General features: G+C 42.6%; 1 long non-coding RNA gene across 2 annotated transcripts in view; it reads right to left on the reverse strand.

The window, feature by feature from the left end:
* Positions 1 to 12376, reverse strand: part of LOC110364841 (uncharacterized) — a 29355-nt gene extending 16979 nt beyond the window's left edge. For both annotated transcript variants that reach the window (XR_002423879.2, XR_010470166.1), the window contains exon 1: positions 10984 to 12376. This is a non-coding gene — a long non-coding RNA (uncharacterized LOC110364841). The remainder of the gene's footprint in view (positions 1 to 10983) is intronic.
* Between the last annotated feature and the right edge of the window lie 3186 nt (positions 12377 to 15562).

The following is a 15562-nucleotide window of genomic DNA, read 5'->3' on the forward strand; positions in this document are numbered from 1 at the left end:
GACCAAGTTTAATGAAGCACTGGTCTTTAGGAGAAGCACTGTAATTTTGGGCAAGCTCAGAGCACTCAAAAAAGGCACATTTTATTGCAGGTGCTTTGCACAGCCTTTGTCAGGATTAAATATGATAGAAAAGGGGATAGCTAAATATGAATTGATATTACTGCACTTTTTACAAAATGCTTGATCCCACAGTTCTGAGGACCAGCTATCTTAAGATCTGATTTTTAAAATCAGTTATCTTTTCAGCAGGATGTATAAATAAATCAGCAGAACAGCCAATTAATGACTCACTGTTGTAAATTAAATTGAATTTGTTATGAATATGATTCATTGAAACTTTCCTAACAAATCAATTTGTTTCAATCATGCTGTAATTCAGTAATAATATTTAGCATCTATACAGTGCTTTCAATATCTCATGAAACTTTCCAAGCATTAATTGTCTGCATTTTACAATGATATTGTGAGCAGCTGAGTTGGGTTGCCTCTCCCTTACAGGTGAGAATGCTGACATCCAAAGAGCTTAAGGAAACATTTTAGGCTCTTGAAAGTGTTAACATTTCTCTGCTTTATGTTTTTTTGGTACCTGCCCTCAGACACAGTGCACAGGGGCAGCTCAGAGCTGTGAACATGTATGGTGGTGGGGCAGTGCTGAAGGGGGTTTGGCCTGTCATGGCAGAGCTGGCATTTAAACATCACAGCCTGTTGCCAGGCTTGACATCCATTGTTTGGAAACTTTGCTCCCCAGTGTGATGCCTTCCCCATACAATCCTTCTTTATGTCTTTCCCCAGTCAAAGGCTAAGCTCCCAAAATCCTGTGTGACCCTGTATCTGCACTCAGGGACCGTCCCCCTTCCTGCACACCGTGGACAAGTCCTGTTCTGGCCCTGACCCATCCTCCTTGGCCCCACTTCACGGATCAGCTCACATGTTCCTGTGGCAGCTCACATCTGTCTGACCGCTGCGAGCTTCAGCTTGAGCTGCTCATAAAATGAGTCCCACAGAAAAAAAACGAAGCATTACAAACCACATGAAAACAGTTCAGAATAAGGGCTTAGCTTTCAGGTAGTCTGTGGCTAAAAGACGAAGGTGGATGGCACAGAGGATTTTTAAAAGCACAGAAACACAATGGGTACCTGATTGCTACGAATGTCAGCAGGACATAGTGTAAATCAGTAATCTGAAAAACTCATGATGAAACATTGGCTTCTCTAGGACCTGCCACACTTTGCTTTAAGCAAGGAGACATAAGGTGAGCTACTTTTGGATGTGGAGACAGGATTAAGACATGCTTTGTCTCACTCCTGTCTTTCATATTCATCTACGAGATGATGTTATGAGAGGCAGCTATTGGAGTGCTGATTGTTCACCTCTCTTTAAAGCTGCTTATGTATCTCCATATCCCACAGTACCATATGATGAAGAATATGTGAATATGGGTACACAGACAACTTTAGAGATCTGTCATCTGGGTTTCGGTCTAGTACTGTGCAGCACTGTGAGCCTAGAAGGTCCGTAATGCTCCAGCTACCATATCCCGAAGGTACCTGATCTCATCTATTCTTTGAAGCCAGTTAGGACGGGGTCTTTCACAAACCATACCACTACAAGACAGAACTCAGGATGTATGGAGGCTAAGGGCAAAACCACCTCCATAAGCAATTAAAAAATTTGTGGAAGACAGGGCCACAAAGGACCGTTAAACACAATGGTATAGATATGGTCTGTAGCTCAGGGACTCACTAAATGACAGACTTCCAGAAGCTGGAGCTTGCTAACAGGAGAAGATCCCTTATAGATGTCCATTTATTTATTATATTCTTTAGGTGCTTGCTAGCAGTTGCTGTCAGTGTCAGGCTGCTGGGGCAGACACACCTCACATCTTGGTGTGAACAGCTATGCTTATTCTATGTTTCCATAAGGATTTGGGTGAAATACTGGCTAAAATGGGGCTGTGGCTCTAGGAAGCTGATCACCATGATATCTGTGAAGCGAAGAAAGTTGTCAGTGTCCAGATAAAAAATTGTGAATTATCACACACCAAGTCACATGAGAGAAAAAAATGTAGGCTATCATTTTTAATTGCCCAATTTGATTTCTTTTTTAACCACCTCTCTAGTTCTCTGTGTGATATTTTGCAGTTCACAAGGTTAGTGTTTCCATACACACGAAAGGGAAAACCTCTTCCTAGTGCTGAGACAAATCCTCCTCTCATGCCAAAATGATGAAACGCTGAGACAGAGAGTTACTGTGGCTGTCCTGCTGCCCGTGCCCTGTGGCCTTTGTGGGACCTTGTACCCTGTCTGGTACCCGGCTATGCTGCCTGGAAGGACCCAGTGACCATGACTGAACCCCGCTCCAGACATTGAAGCACCTTTTCTCTGACTTTGCTCCCATCTAAGCCACAGCAGAGGTGACCAAGGCTCCTCCTGCAAGCACCTGCGGACCAAAACCCGCATACAAGTCTTGATAACTGGCTTTACCTCCTTACCCTGTTTCTACCATTTTGATTTGCAGATGTACAGCATTGATGGCTGCCCTTCATCTTTTGCCTTCTTGCTTGCATCCTCTGCACTGAACACAGTATTTCTTAGAGTAGAAAATAAATGTTTAACTCCCTGCTTATAGCAAAACTCTGAGCTGATGTCTGGTGCTCCCTGCTGAGATTGTTTTCACTATGGGCTTCACAGGCAAATAAGTCACCTTGATGTCAATATTTGTCCCTGTTTCCTGATGCAATGCGTAAATCATATTGCTGTTTCTTATCAGCTCGTAGCGCTTGCTTAATGGGTAGCTCTGCTGCTTCAGCAGGGAATTAGCTAGAACAACATTACAGTGATAAAGTAAGGAGAGTAAGCATCCATCAGCGGGTCAATTAGTAAATGTTAAAAAGGAAGCTCTAAAATAACTCAAACAGTAATACATTAGATCTTGTGCACATGTTCAAAACCATTGCTTGGCAAGTATGAAATGAGGGAAAGAACAAATAATTAAGGTTATGTTCTTTTATAAATACATGCCAAAACCTCCCTTTAATAACAACATGTCTCACGACCTTAGCAGCCTTTATTCTAAACTCTTTAGATGATATCTGCAGCCAATTTTAGTGAACAGAGATTTGAAGCCAACCCTTGGTTGTTATCAACCATGGACAAAGCTCGGTGTATCAGCACCAAATAGGTAGACCTCTGAATTCAAACACCCACCTGTAAGACACTTCTCACGTGCTCACCAAAGAGAAGTAAGACTCCATCTGTACTCCATGAAGTGGCAAGAGGCTTCCCTAGCACTGGGACTTTCAGGGCCACGGCAGGGGAGGCAGGGACAGCCCTTCACAGAGCTGCTGGGAGCCCACCAGCTGCTGGCATGCTGTAAACTGGCCTGCGTTCAAAGCCCGTGAAACAACGCCAGCTCCTATTTCAAAAGAATCCAGCTAGAGAGCTCTAAATCTACCTAAATGGTGTTTTATAGTCACTGCTGAGAATTTCTCTTATGCAGAACCTTCATAATTTTGTTACAAGGATTTTGAGTGACAGCTTTATTCCAAAGGTCCAGGTGACAGCACGCTCTGGCAGTTGATGTCATGATGCTGGGAGGCAAGTAAATGGTCACCCAAGAACTATATTGTCCCCTGGAAATTCACTGCCCACCCCCAGCCTCTCTACAAGAGCGATGGAAGAAGTGAGGACATCAGTGAGGAGCCCAGCCTGCGTGAGTCAGCAGCTGCGGTGAGGGGAAGATTGGTGACATAGTTTGGGTTAGAATATACCTTCTGGGGAAGAAACTTAAAATAAATTAGCTTAACTTAAATTAAAACCAAAAAAATTCAGCAGTCACTTTGTCACCATAGAGGTACAGATGAGCAGGGAGCTCCTTAAACTTCCTCCAGCACCAAAGCCATGACAATTGCTCTGTTGCTGACCAGACTTATTTTCCTCAACAATGTTTATTAATATTTTAAGTCTAAAGCCTCTACACTCCCAGACCTTTTAGGTATTTAATTGACCTGAAATTTAATTGCTAATCCAGTGGGCTGTAAGAATAAAATCAGTAGCTTAATTTCCAAGCTACCCCATTATTACTATTCATTGCCCAAACACATCATTAACATGGGATCAAGACTGACATAGAAATGCCTTGTATCCTCCCAAATGACAAATGCACTTACATTTAAATGGCTGAAAACCAAGAAATAAAGAGTTATAGTAAAATCAATGTGTGCTCTGGAATCCAGCTTGATCCACAACTGCTGTAAATTAGCATGGCTCCAGTGAACATAACAGAGTTACACCAGCGTATGCCAGCTCAGGAGCTGATGTCTGTTTTTCCATTGCTGGGCATCTGTATGTGATGAAAAATACCTAAAACACTATAGCCTCCAACTGTCTAGAAACTTTAAAATCAAGTGAATCAAGTTGTTGATTAGAGTATAGTGACAATTACATGGAGACAGTGAAGTATACTGAGTGGTTTGGGATCAGGTTCTTGTCAGCAGAAGTGAAAACAGGCAAATGAAAATGTCGAGTACTCCTATAAATAGATTCAGAAGGAAGCATACAGTATCCATGCTGAGGCATCAACCTTGGAAAAATATTTATGAATTGTCAATATTGTTTCTAAAGATGCAAGATTTACCAAAGATTGAGGCAAGCATCATAAGTCACTCAAAAAAACAAATGGGAAACTAATCTGAGTAAATCTGGGCAGCTCCTTGGCAAATAAAATGTGCATTATATAGCACTGCTGACTGCAAAAGAAAAATTAAATAGGCATTTTGGACACTTGCACAACAATTTTGCAGTGAAGTCTACTCTGCTGAGTTACTTGAGCTGGGCTGCAAAGATCCAGGTGTATCCCCACAGACCTCCTCATGGTAGCAGGGCTATCATGGCCACTAACCTTAGAGATCATACAGCCAACACTGCCAACACTGACAGTGGTCCATGGTGAGATGCAAACTAGTCCTCTCAGGAGCTCTGTAAGTTCATGGAAGGCCTGCTAATTCCCACATGCTCAGAAACGCCTTAGCATTATGTGATATTTTAACACATTTTCTTAATATAATTGCAGGTGGTTTGCTGCAGCTCGCTGCTTGAGAAACGTTTCCTAACAAAGCGATGAGGAAATGATAGGGAAGCTGTGCTTTCTCTCTTGTTTTGAATACATGCATTCATTTTTATTGCAAAGCTTCCTGCTATGGTTTCAAAGCTGCTCTTTGAGTGGCAGTTTTTGGCTCTATCAGCATTTTCCTCTCTGTGTTTCCCTTCCACCTCTGCTGAGACAAGCACTTTCGAGCCAAGTACCAGGTCTGACCAGAGGCCGTGAGGATGGGGATGAGGCTGGGGGAGCCCTGGGAATCCTGAGGAGACATGTGTATGTGGTCCTCAGAAGGGCTCCCTTCACTCCTGGCTCACTTTGGGACAAGCTAGACAACTCCCAGCTGTCAAATGCTGAAGAAATCATCATTTCTTATTCTACAGCCTCTTTTGTTTGTTTGTTTGTTTGTTTGTTTTTCATTTAAAACGGTATTTTCTACCATTTCATTTTGGTGTGTCTTTAACCTTAATTTCAAACACCATTTTTTCCCCTAACTCCTCACTTTATAGTCTTCCCAAGCCAGTAGCAGTCAACATCTAATGAATTCCTGAAGGTCAGATGAGTGTTTGGAGACCCATAGTTTGTGAAGTAAATTGAGGGCCGCCACTGCAGTTGGCACTAATCAGCAAGCATCTAATCAATGGGAACAGTAGCACATTCATGGGCAAGAGATATTATCTTGGCATATAAATAATGAAAGCCTCTAAAGCACTCCCAGATGTTGGAAACAAGATTCCTTCTGGGCATGTGAAGAATTTGCTTAGGGGAAAACAGAGCAGCCACACAAAAATAGAGAACTGGATTAGTCTGATGAAGTTCTGTTTATGAGAAAGTATTGCTGAAAAAAAATAAAAGAAACACCTGTATGGATTGAATCAGCCAAAGCTGACCTTTCATCTGCCAGGTACCTGTAAAGCAGACAATTGGTTTTGTCTGGAGTGTTCAGGAGATATTGCTGCTTGATTGTCTTTCATACAAAAGAGGCCCTGCTTTCTTACTGTTGCCAAATATCCAGTTTAAAATCAGGCTTTCAATATGTCCTGGAATCTAGGCTTTCCTGCAAAAAACGAGTTTTTTGATCTCTTATAATGACAACTTATTCCGTGAGATAAGGCTAACAAATAGAGAAAGAACAATTAACAATTAATTATTTATCATGAGAAAATGCTTTAATTCACACTCCAAGCAAGTACATTTTTTTAACTCTAGAAGTTAATGTTTGGACTTTTTTAAGAAAAGTTAAATTTACAGAAAAATTACAGAGTTATGGCAAGTTTTCTTATCTTTTTGGCAATCAGGTTACAATTCCTTTACACAGCTTAGTCTTCTTTAAAATCCTTATTCTTGTTGAGGACACCAGTCTTGCTGATCTAATACAGCTACTCACTTGAGTATATTACTCATGGGAGTATGGACCAACAGTCTATGAACAGACTGACAAATGATCCTTGCTGACATAATCCTTATGTTACTAGCCAAATAGTTTTAACAGACCTTATTTCATCTGGAAATGTAGAAAGTGTTATCAATGCAAACCCATCTCAAGGTATCAGTGACAAAAAATAAACTATTGCTTAACCCCATTGTACAATATATATAAAAAATAAAATACCAGGGATGTCTCTCCAGGCCCTAATGGGTCCAGCTTGCCTCAAAACCAAGGCAATTATCATTCTTTTACCAATAGTTGCTCAATATCATGTGCAAGGACAGAAACAACACTCAGGTGATGTGATTTGGCTTTAGAGCCTCCTCATGTTTACCTCTCAAAAAGCACCATAACCTTTAGGAATATAGTGGCTGAGATTTGTTAAATCACAAACCTTCTTTCTGTAAACCAACACATTGCTAGATGTCATTGAATACATGAAGTTGTTGACTTTTGCCAGTCTCTTTCTGCACAGGAGGTCAGTGGAACAAATAAATGGGAGTTGTCTCTTTCTCTCTCAAAGTCATATAAGAAGAGTTCATCTGCCAGAGAAAACAGCAGAACTGTAACAGAAAACAGGCTGGCAGATGGATGTGGGTGAAGTGGGGCAAGACTCACGCAGACACAGTGCAATGCCTAACATGATGGGGACTGCTGGATCCCTGATGGATACCAGATCTCTAGGCACTGTTACCATAATGGGCATATTCCTAGCAGCTTTTGGAGGTTGCTGTGGTTCTTGCATTTCAGTAACTGGGGACTCACAAGGCACACCCTCAAATGTGACTAGACCCTGCAAGGACATATGCACCCACTTCATGTCTTTTGGAAATTTCAGTGACCCCAGTGAGGCAAAATTTATCATTTTGAAAGACTTTGTTAGATCAGGGCTTGATATCTAATGGCAACTCCATTTTTGTCAGCTCTTAATATCAACCTCTCATACATTTCACAGTAACTAAGGAATCATTAGTTACTACCAAATCCTTGCTTTCTCCCAGGCAGTAGATATCTAGTGTAGCAAAAATAATATACTTCTGTCTAATATAAACAAATCCTGAACATTCTTCTGAAAATTCAAGCCATTGTGAACAGACTTATTTCTACGGTAACCTCTGACAGGACCTTCCTGTAGGGCTTCGGGCAAGTTACTTAAACCTCTCTGTCCTTGTTTTTTTGACTTCCATAGTCATAATACTTGTCTCATAGAAGAGGTATGTGCTCTAAACAGTATCTGGAAAGTGCCAGGAGGCTCTCTGAAGGAACGTAATTGTAAATTAATGACTGTATTGTCAGCACCTCCTCCAAAATTCTCTGGATCTAAGTCAAGCTTTTTATACCCCATTCTCAATGCACACTGCCCCATAGAAGAAATTACTGTCATCAGTATGCTGTGAATAAATACTAGGTAATGGTGCAATGCTTGGGAATGCGTCACAAGTATGTTTCCTTTGCAGGAATAATCTGCAGGTGGCAAGAGGACCTCAGAAATGGTTCATAAACACTCAAGCACAAGACTTGGTATTGTGGTTTGTATTTTTCCCAGCCTGAACTCTCATGACCTAGAACACAGAGGGTGACCTCTGACTGCAGTGTGTGGAGTGCCTGGCCATGAGGTTACATGTCAGACGTGAGGGGATTATATATTGCTTCCATTTTGTGCTTCAGCCTCCATCAGTACATCTGGGGATCCACTCTGGCATCTAGGCGCAGAGCCAAGCCATATTCTTGCTGCTTATCAGTCTGAGTTTTGGGCTTGCCTTAAGCCACCATCTGCCCTGGTTTCAGTGGAAAAGAAAGGCAGGAATGGGCTGGGCAGGAGATGCACTGCCTCTCCAAGGGGCTTCCATCCTGCAAGCAGGACCCCCTGGCCAGCTTGGCAAGCTGATGAGATATTCCCGAATTCCCTGTATAATACTGAAACAATGGCACTTCTCTACCACACAGAAAAACAAAACAAATTTAAAAAAACCCAACAGATTGATTTAGCTGTTTCAGCCGGTAATTTATTCACTAGACAAACTACTATAAACCATATTGCAAATGAACTTTTGGCTTTAGTAGGAGAATTTCGTTGTACAGCTACATTAGAAGTCTTTTTCCCAGACCTGTGATATACAGACATTTTGTGCAGTTATAGATCTGAACTGAAATGACACCAGAACTGTGGTTCTGCATGTAGTTTTGACATAAAAATTGGTCATTTAGAAGGAATTTTGTCTGAAGAGTCTGTTCAGTCTATCTCTGCCCCCCACCCAGCATATTGTGTTTGGAAGGAGAAGATACGGGTGAAGCCATTTCAGAAAAAAGCCCTGACTTTTGTGTACTTCCATTTCTTTTATATTGCTGGATAATTTAATGTGACGCGTGGAAAAAAATATAGTGTTTTATCAGCTCTGTGTTCAAGCAGGTGGTGCTGTATTTTGTATAAAGGACAGAGCTTAATTTAAGATTTCTACCATAGCAGCAATTCTAAATGACAGCATTTGTATTAAAAGAGCTGCTCTTTCCAGCAGCACTGTTATAAAAATACTGAAACAGTAGTGATATTATTATAGATCTGCTCCAGTAACAAAAGTTCTACTGTAAGAAAATCTCTAATTTAGAAAAAATCCTTGCTGTCTTTCATCAGTGATAAATGTTCCCTTGGTTTCCATATTGATGCGATTTAATCCTCATGACTTGAAGAGCTCACAGGAAAGCTGCAGTGTACAGTAAAAGCCCAAGATGTTGTAATAGCTTCAGTGGGAGCAAAGGTGGCAAAATCAGGCTGGGAGGAGAACTCAGGGTAACAGTGCACGGAAACCAGTTGGGACCAAGGCTGTGCTTTCCAAAAGCTCTTTGTGCATCACGCATGGGCACATGTGTGTGCATGTGTGTAGGGACCTGGGGAAAATCTCCCCACTGTCCCCTGAGCCCTGGGGCAGGGGGTGCGGCACCCTCGGCAGAGCAGGTCCTCCTTGCCTGGGGAAAAAGTTTAATTCACTGCGTGTGTGAATCAGGTGGCTGCGTGTGTGAATCAGGTGGAGCACAAACATGCTATTAGTCTGCACCTGAAGCTGACAGCTTTCCCATTGCCGGTGATTCAGCAGGAAGGAGTGGCACGGCTTCATCCCTTCTTCCCCCATCCACTCTGTGCCCCCAGTGACAGGGTCAAGGATGGGGCTGACATCAACCTGTCTCTTCAAGATGGCTTGAAATATCCTCTAACCACACATTGCATGTGTTTGGGTTTCAGAAAACCACCCGTTTCCCATCCATGATGAGAAATGATTGACCTCAGTCCCATTACATCGATGTCAATATTTTCAGTGCAATAGGAAGCCACAGCCTAAAAGAATCGTTTCCACTTTCCTGGGTTTTGTGGTAAGACTCACAGTGGTTCAAACCAACGTGACAGTAGGAGTCCAAGCACATGTTCTGGAGGGCTGGGCAAGGGGCTAGGAAAGGCATTTTGTGCCAAAGTTCATTCATCCTTTCTCCTTGTATTGCATCTAAGTGATTTTTTAATTACACTAATGTTTTCTGTCTCATGACATTGTCTCACAGGTCACCTCGCTCTCCAATTACTGCTTGTGTAAGGAAGTGCTTCTTGACACTGCCCTCAATTTCTTTTTACTTTATTTCCATTTATGCTTATCTGCAATGGAATGAAAGTATGAACCACAGCTGAAATTAGCCATTAGGATTTTGACATACTTCAATTAGTATTCTTTTAAGAAAAGCCATTTCCCCATTTCTCTTTCTCTCTCTTTTTTTTTTTTTTTTTTAATTCTGGTCCATATAAAACCAGTTCTTTTTACCCTCACAAGCTTCATGTCTTAGTTTTCAAATTAACCTTCCCAATTATTTTCTGAATCTTTCTTGTGTCACAGTAATTTCCTTTTAATATGGTGACCAGGAATTAATGAGTAATTTATTTCATCTTCCTTTGACGGTATTTTGAGCCCCAGCCTGTACAGGAAACAGTCTTTCTTTTGAATTAAGTGTGACTGTGGCCTACCTGAGATCTGCTGTGGCTGAGAGCTAAGTTTAGCTACACACTGCAGGGTGGTGAGGAGAAAATTTAAACACAGACTGCGTGACCAGACTTGGAAGCGGGTGCAGGATGCCATGGGTCACTCTGCTCTTCTCATCCGTCACCTCTCTCATTGTTCGCCTGGCGCTTTAGGGCGACTTCATGGGGGAAGCAATCGAAACGAATTTAGCAGAGTTTATCCCTGTGGGTTTTTCATACCTTTCTGATCCAAGAAATTTTAAGTCCTGTATTCCCTGGTGACCCCAGAGCTCACATGGGAAGGCAGCTCCGACGGAGGTGAGGGTCAGGGAAGCATGCAGAAGTGGACAGAGAGGAAGGAGAAGGGCTCCCTCTCCCATCTCAGGTCACCCACCTGGGGTTATTCCCAGAAGGATAGTCCCTCAGTCGATTCATCAAATAGAATCCCAAGTTCTCTTACCCTCTTGCTGACTCCTGTGGTGCAGAGCAGGTTAGGCTTGCTTCAGCATAGCGGGGGTGAATTGGCCAACAGTAATTAAAAGTGAGTGTCAGCTCACATCGAGGCTCCACATTATTAGTTTAAATGAAGATACTTTCCATGGACAGAGAGCCTTGCATACTGTAGCACAAGCTATTGCATGCAATTAGCTTGCAGAAAAACACGTGATATGCCAAAGGAAATGTCAGGCAGGAAAACACCAATGTACATGCCCTCCCTCAATAGGAAAAGGTGTGTCCCACAAACCAGGGTGGCTTTCTGCTGACACAGAAATTGCACACAGGACCTGGGGACACTCTGAGCCCAGTCCAGCCTGGATGTATGCAATGGATGTATGCAATGGATGTATGCAAGCCAGGCTTGTGTCTCGGAAGCTCGCTTCTTGCTGAAATACAGAAATCACAGCCTTTTCATTATGAATCGCTCAGTTCCTTCCCAGTTGAATAGTGGACTTCATTTGCAGTCAGTCTGGCTTCTTCGAGGCTGTGTTAGTTATGTTGGTGTCATTTCTGATGCATGTTCGTCCAAGCTGCTCATAAGCACCTTCCACACTGAGGAGTGCACCGCCTGCCAAGACAATCCACTCCACCACTTAGAGCAGCCCTGCTATAACAAAATGCTTTCTGATAGCTAGCCTAAACTGTTCTTGCTGCAATTTAAAACCATTTTTTTTTTGTTTTACCTGCCATGGCGATGGAGTGCAGTGTTTTTTTCCAGCATTTCCTCATTAATCATGTTTTCAAGACCTTTAATTACGAAGACTGCCTTCCCTCTTCATTTTTTTCACATCTTTCTTGAGGCCCAGTGCTCAAACCTGGACATGGCATTCCTTTAGTACTGAGGGGAAATGAACCTTCCCTTTATTTCATTTAATCTAATTCACTGTCCATGTTTTGATTTGGAGAAATGTCTCGTTCATGATTTTTTAAAATCTTGGGCTGTATAATGCCGATAGCACTGCCAAAGGGGCACACGCAAGTGTCTGGCAGCTGTGAGGGAGAGGCAGCACCTGGGAAGAACAAAACCATATCCCATCCACCCATTATCATCCATCTTCTGCAATGAGCAACTTCCACACCAAACTTACTGAGCACAAAGCTTGCTGCCTCCTGCAGGAATAACCAACCTTGTGAAAGAGAATAAGAAGCAAGCCATAGTTTGCATGAATTTACTTAATGCAAGTCAGTGCTGTGTGGTCTAAATAAGTAGTGTTTGTACCATACCACTGCCTGTGCTGTAAAAGAGATTTACCACACAGCTACAGTGTCTGTAGCTCTCCCTTGGCAATATGTAGGTACATAGAAATCATAGTAAAGGGGAGTGTATGCACCCTTGGACCTCCTATTTGGCGCAAGGCTACTTCCAAGACCCTCTCCAGGTGGAGGGTACTGCTAGAGTGAGTCCCCAATGAGACGGGAAAAGTAGCAATTCTAGTTCTGTGCTAGGCTCTTACACGCACATTCACACAGCTGCATATTGTACGCTTCCTAAACATCCCACCATTAGAAGAAGATATTTCTCCTGCAGTTCAAGGACTATAACTGCCAATTTGTCTCTGCACAAGGATGTATCTGATCCAGCATATTTCCAGCAAACTTCCCAACATTAATATCAAATGGGGCTCCTGTCTAGTCTTATTGTGCATACAAAAACATCAGTGTTAAGCTACCTAGATGAAACACATTGCAGGTGACACAAATCAAGTATCTTGCCGTTTATGTATCATGAAGTAGACACCTAGGTTTTTCTCACCAGCAATAGTAGAAACGAGACATATCCAGGTCTTGATGTCCTTTCTTTCTGTTTTACATGCCAGTGCAATCTGGGGACGTAGTCTACAGCAATGACTAAGGGCATTAGAACAGCTGCTTTATAGTAGTGGATGGTTTATGAGTACTTGAGCAGAGCATTGCAGATAAAATGAGTATGCTAGTAGACTGTCAGATTATACCCATAACTGGTTAGAGCAAGGTGACCCGGGTAGATTACTGTGATCAATATAGAAATCTTACAGCAAAATTATATATGTGTAGCAGCTCCCACATAAAACAAATTCTTCCCATGCTGCCCATGTAATTCAGCTGCCTTTAATTCTAAATTGCCACTTTTAAGAACAAAATGGAGCAGCATTTCTGTGGGTAGTGGATGTTTTTCTACTTCTTCATTACAACTACAACAACAGGCCACCGTTTTTGCTGAGCTAGCTGTTTCCTTGCATAGCCAAGTCTCTGTGTTTTCATTGGCAGGGCTAGATGGCAGATTTTAGGAGCCACAAGGAGCAAATAATGCTTTAGATTCTGTAACATAAGCGTTAAGTAGTTCTGCACTGAAATACACTGTGGGTGCAATTAGATGTCTTTGCCGTAACACCCCAAAAATGAAACACACATCTTGGCTGTTCACCTAAGCCCATGAGCAAGCCTGCACAGTGTGGGGTTATTCATGTGGGGCAGCCCTGGCACTCAAGCCAAGCCAGGAACAAATCAGGGTCACAGATTTGTCAGGGCAGTCAATGGGTCAATCCTGCTCCATGCCTTTCTAACAACAAGGGTAGCAGCAGCTCGTGGCCTTTTTTCCCAGACTAACGAAGGGCTCTGTGCTTGGGTGGAGTGCTGCAAATCCTCATGCTGATGCAGAACACGAGACCACAGCTCCTGAGATTGCACTGAGGACACAAGGAGTGTGCAGACATATAAGAGTGGCACTTGCAAAGTGAAACCTATGACACACTATAGATGTCCTTGCTATCACTTCAGGCAACCTTCCCTGTTTTCTGGCAGGTATCTCACATGGTTTTGTGAATTTGTTTCTTGTCTTATTTCAGAGCCAGCTCGGACAGGGATTATGAAAATTTCCAGAAATGTCCCCATAAAGAGACAGTTTTTCATGGGCTTTAGCTTACTGCTACTGAAATCACAGTTGCCTGTAATCTCAAATGTAAATTCATGTTTTGAGGATGACCAGATTCATGTGCTACTGAAAGAGACCTGTTTTTCCAGAGTTTTGAATGTCTTTCCTCCAGAAAGGACCCCTGCTGCAGCTTGGTGATCCGAAGACTCCAGGCACCCTAAAACTACTTGTGGACATTTTAGCTGCAGTGTTGCTTTTCCTGAGGAAGCACCTACAAGGAGCAGGGTTTTCTCTAGGCTCCCTTACCCCTGATTCAGGCATTGCCTTCTTTTTTGGTATGCTTCATTTTAGAATGAAATATTCAACAAATGTTTTAGGAGTGTTGTCATAGTTATTCTTATCTCCTTCCTCAGCAGAGGGAAATCACTTATAAACATTTCCAGCTTCACTCCCCTTTGCTTCGATTAACAAATTGACCAGTACGTCACTGCTCTTGGTGATAAGCTTCACTGCAGTTTGGGGCAGAGTAAAGCATTGCTTCCATGAGAGCATTATCAGACGAAGAGTCTGGTGGTGTATTACACAGCTTCTTTGTCTCACTGGAATGTTGTTTGAACATGAGTCAGTTTCTGGCACCGAGTCACCTACAAGCGGTGAAGAGTCTTACCAAAAAATACACATATATTTTGCTTAATGCTGGAAGTTACGCCATCGACTCCTGGGATTTTGTCCCCAGCCTCACATGATCTGGGCTGGTTTCAGATTTTTTGAAAGGGACAGTTACTCCAATTTCTTTTCCTCAGAGCTTGTGAGATTTCACCAGTCCAAATAGGCAACAGGCTGTCACCTCCCACTGCTTCTGAGGAGGTGGGAGAGACCTGCTGCTGGAGGAGCTGCCTCCCATGTCACCGCAAGCTATATGCGAATGGTACTGCCCATGGCAAGGAAGTTGGGCTTTCTGCGTGTACCTCCTTGCTGGACTGCTGGACATCGTGTCTCTTGCTTCAGTGTCATCATTACAGAGGTCCGCTTCACTCCCAGCTGCCACTTCTCTTTTTCCTATTATTTTGTGCCCCAAATTCAAACAAAGCCTGGTGGTGTATTACACAGCTTCTTTGTCTCACTGGACTGTGAGCCCAACTGCGAATTAAAAAGTGTTGGTTATCATTGTCCACAGGAGAATGTGTTCTGCACTGCACAAGAAAAACTGACATGGAAACAGAAATAGAAACAAGAAATCTGTTGCCCCAGGTTATCATAAAGTGCCCTTCTGCTGGCCTTGATGTCTGGAAGATCTTCACTCCCTTATCCACCATCACCAACCTGGAGCAACCTTCAATTTATGTTCAGGGCTCCATTGGATGTTTCCACTTTCATGTCATCCTCATATTTACATACTTATCTCTTTGCACATCCCATAGGCATCAACTCATTGAGCCAGTCAGCAGTTTGGGCCTAGGAAATACCCAGCAGTTGCTGGACAGCCATATGGAAATTGGGACACACATGAATCTTACTGAACCTGGTGGCTATATTCCTGCTCAGTTCTTAATGTTGTTCATGAGCGTTTTCCTCATGTTTCCAAAAAAGACAATTGAATAAGGTTGAATATTCCTCATGACTGTTCGATTTCCAGAGCATGGGTGCCCAGATATCTTTCCAGAAGACCCACTTCCTTGAGTTGGGAGGT

This window comes from Columba livia, chromosome 2, assembly GCF_036013475.1.
Source record: "Columba livia isolate bColLiv1 breed racing homer chromosome 2, bColLiv1.pat.W.v2, whole genome shotgun sequence".
NCBI lineage: Eukaryota > Metazoa > Chordata > Aves > Columbiformes > Columbidae > Columba > Columba livia.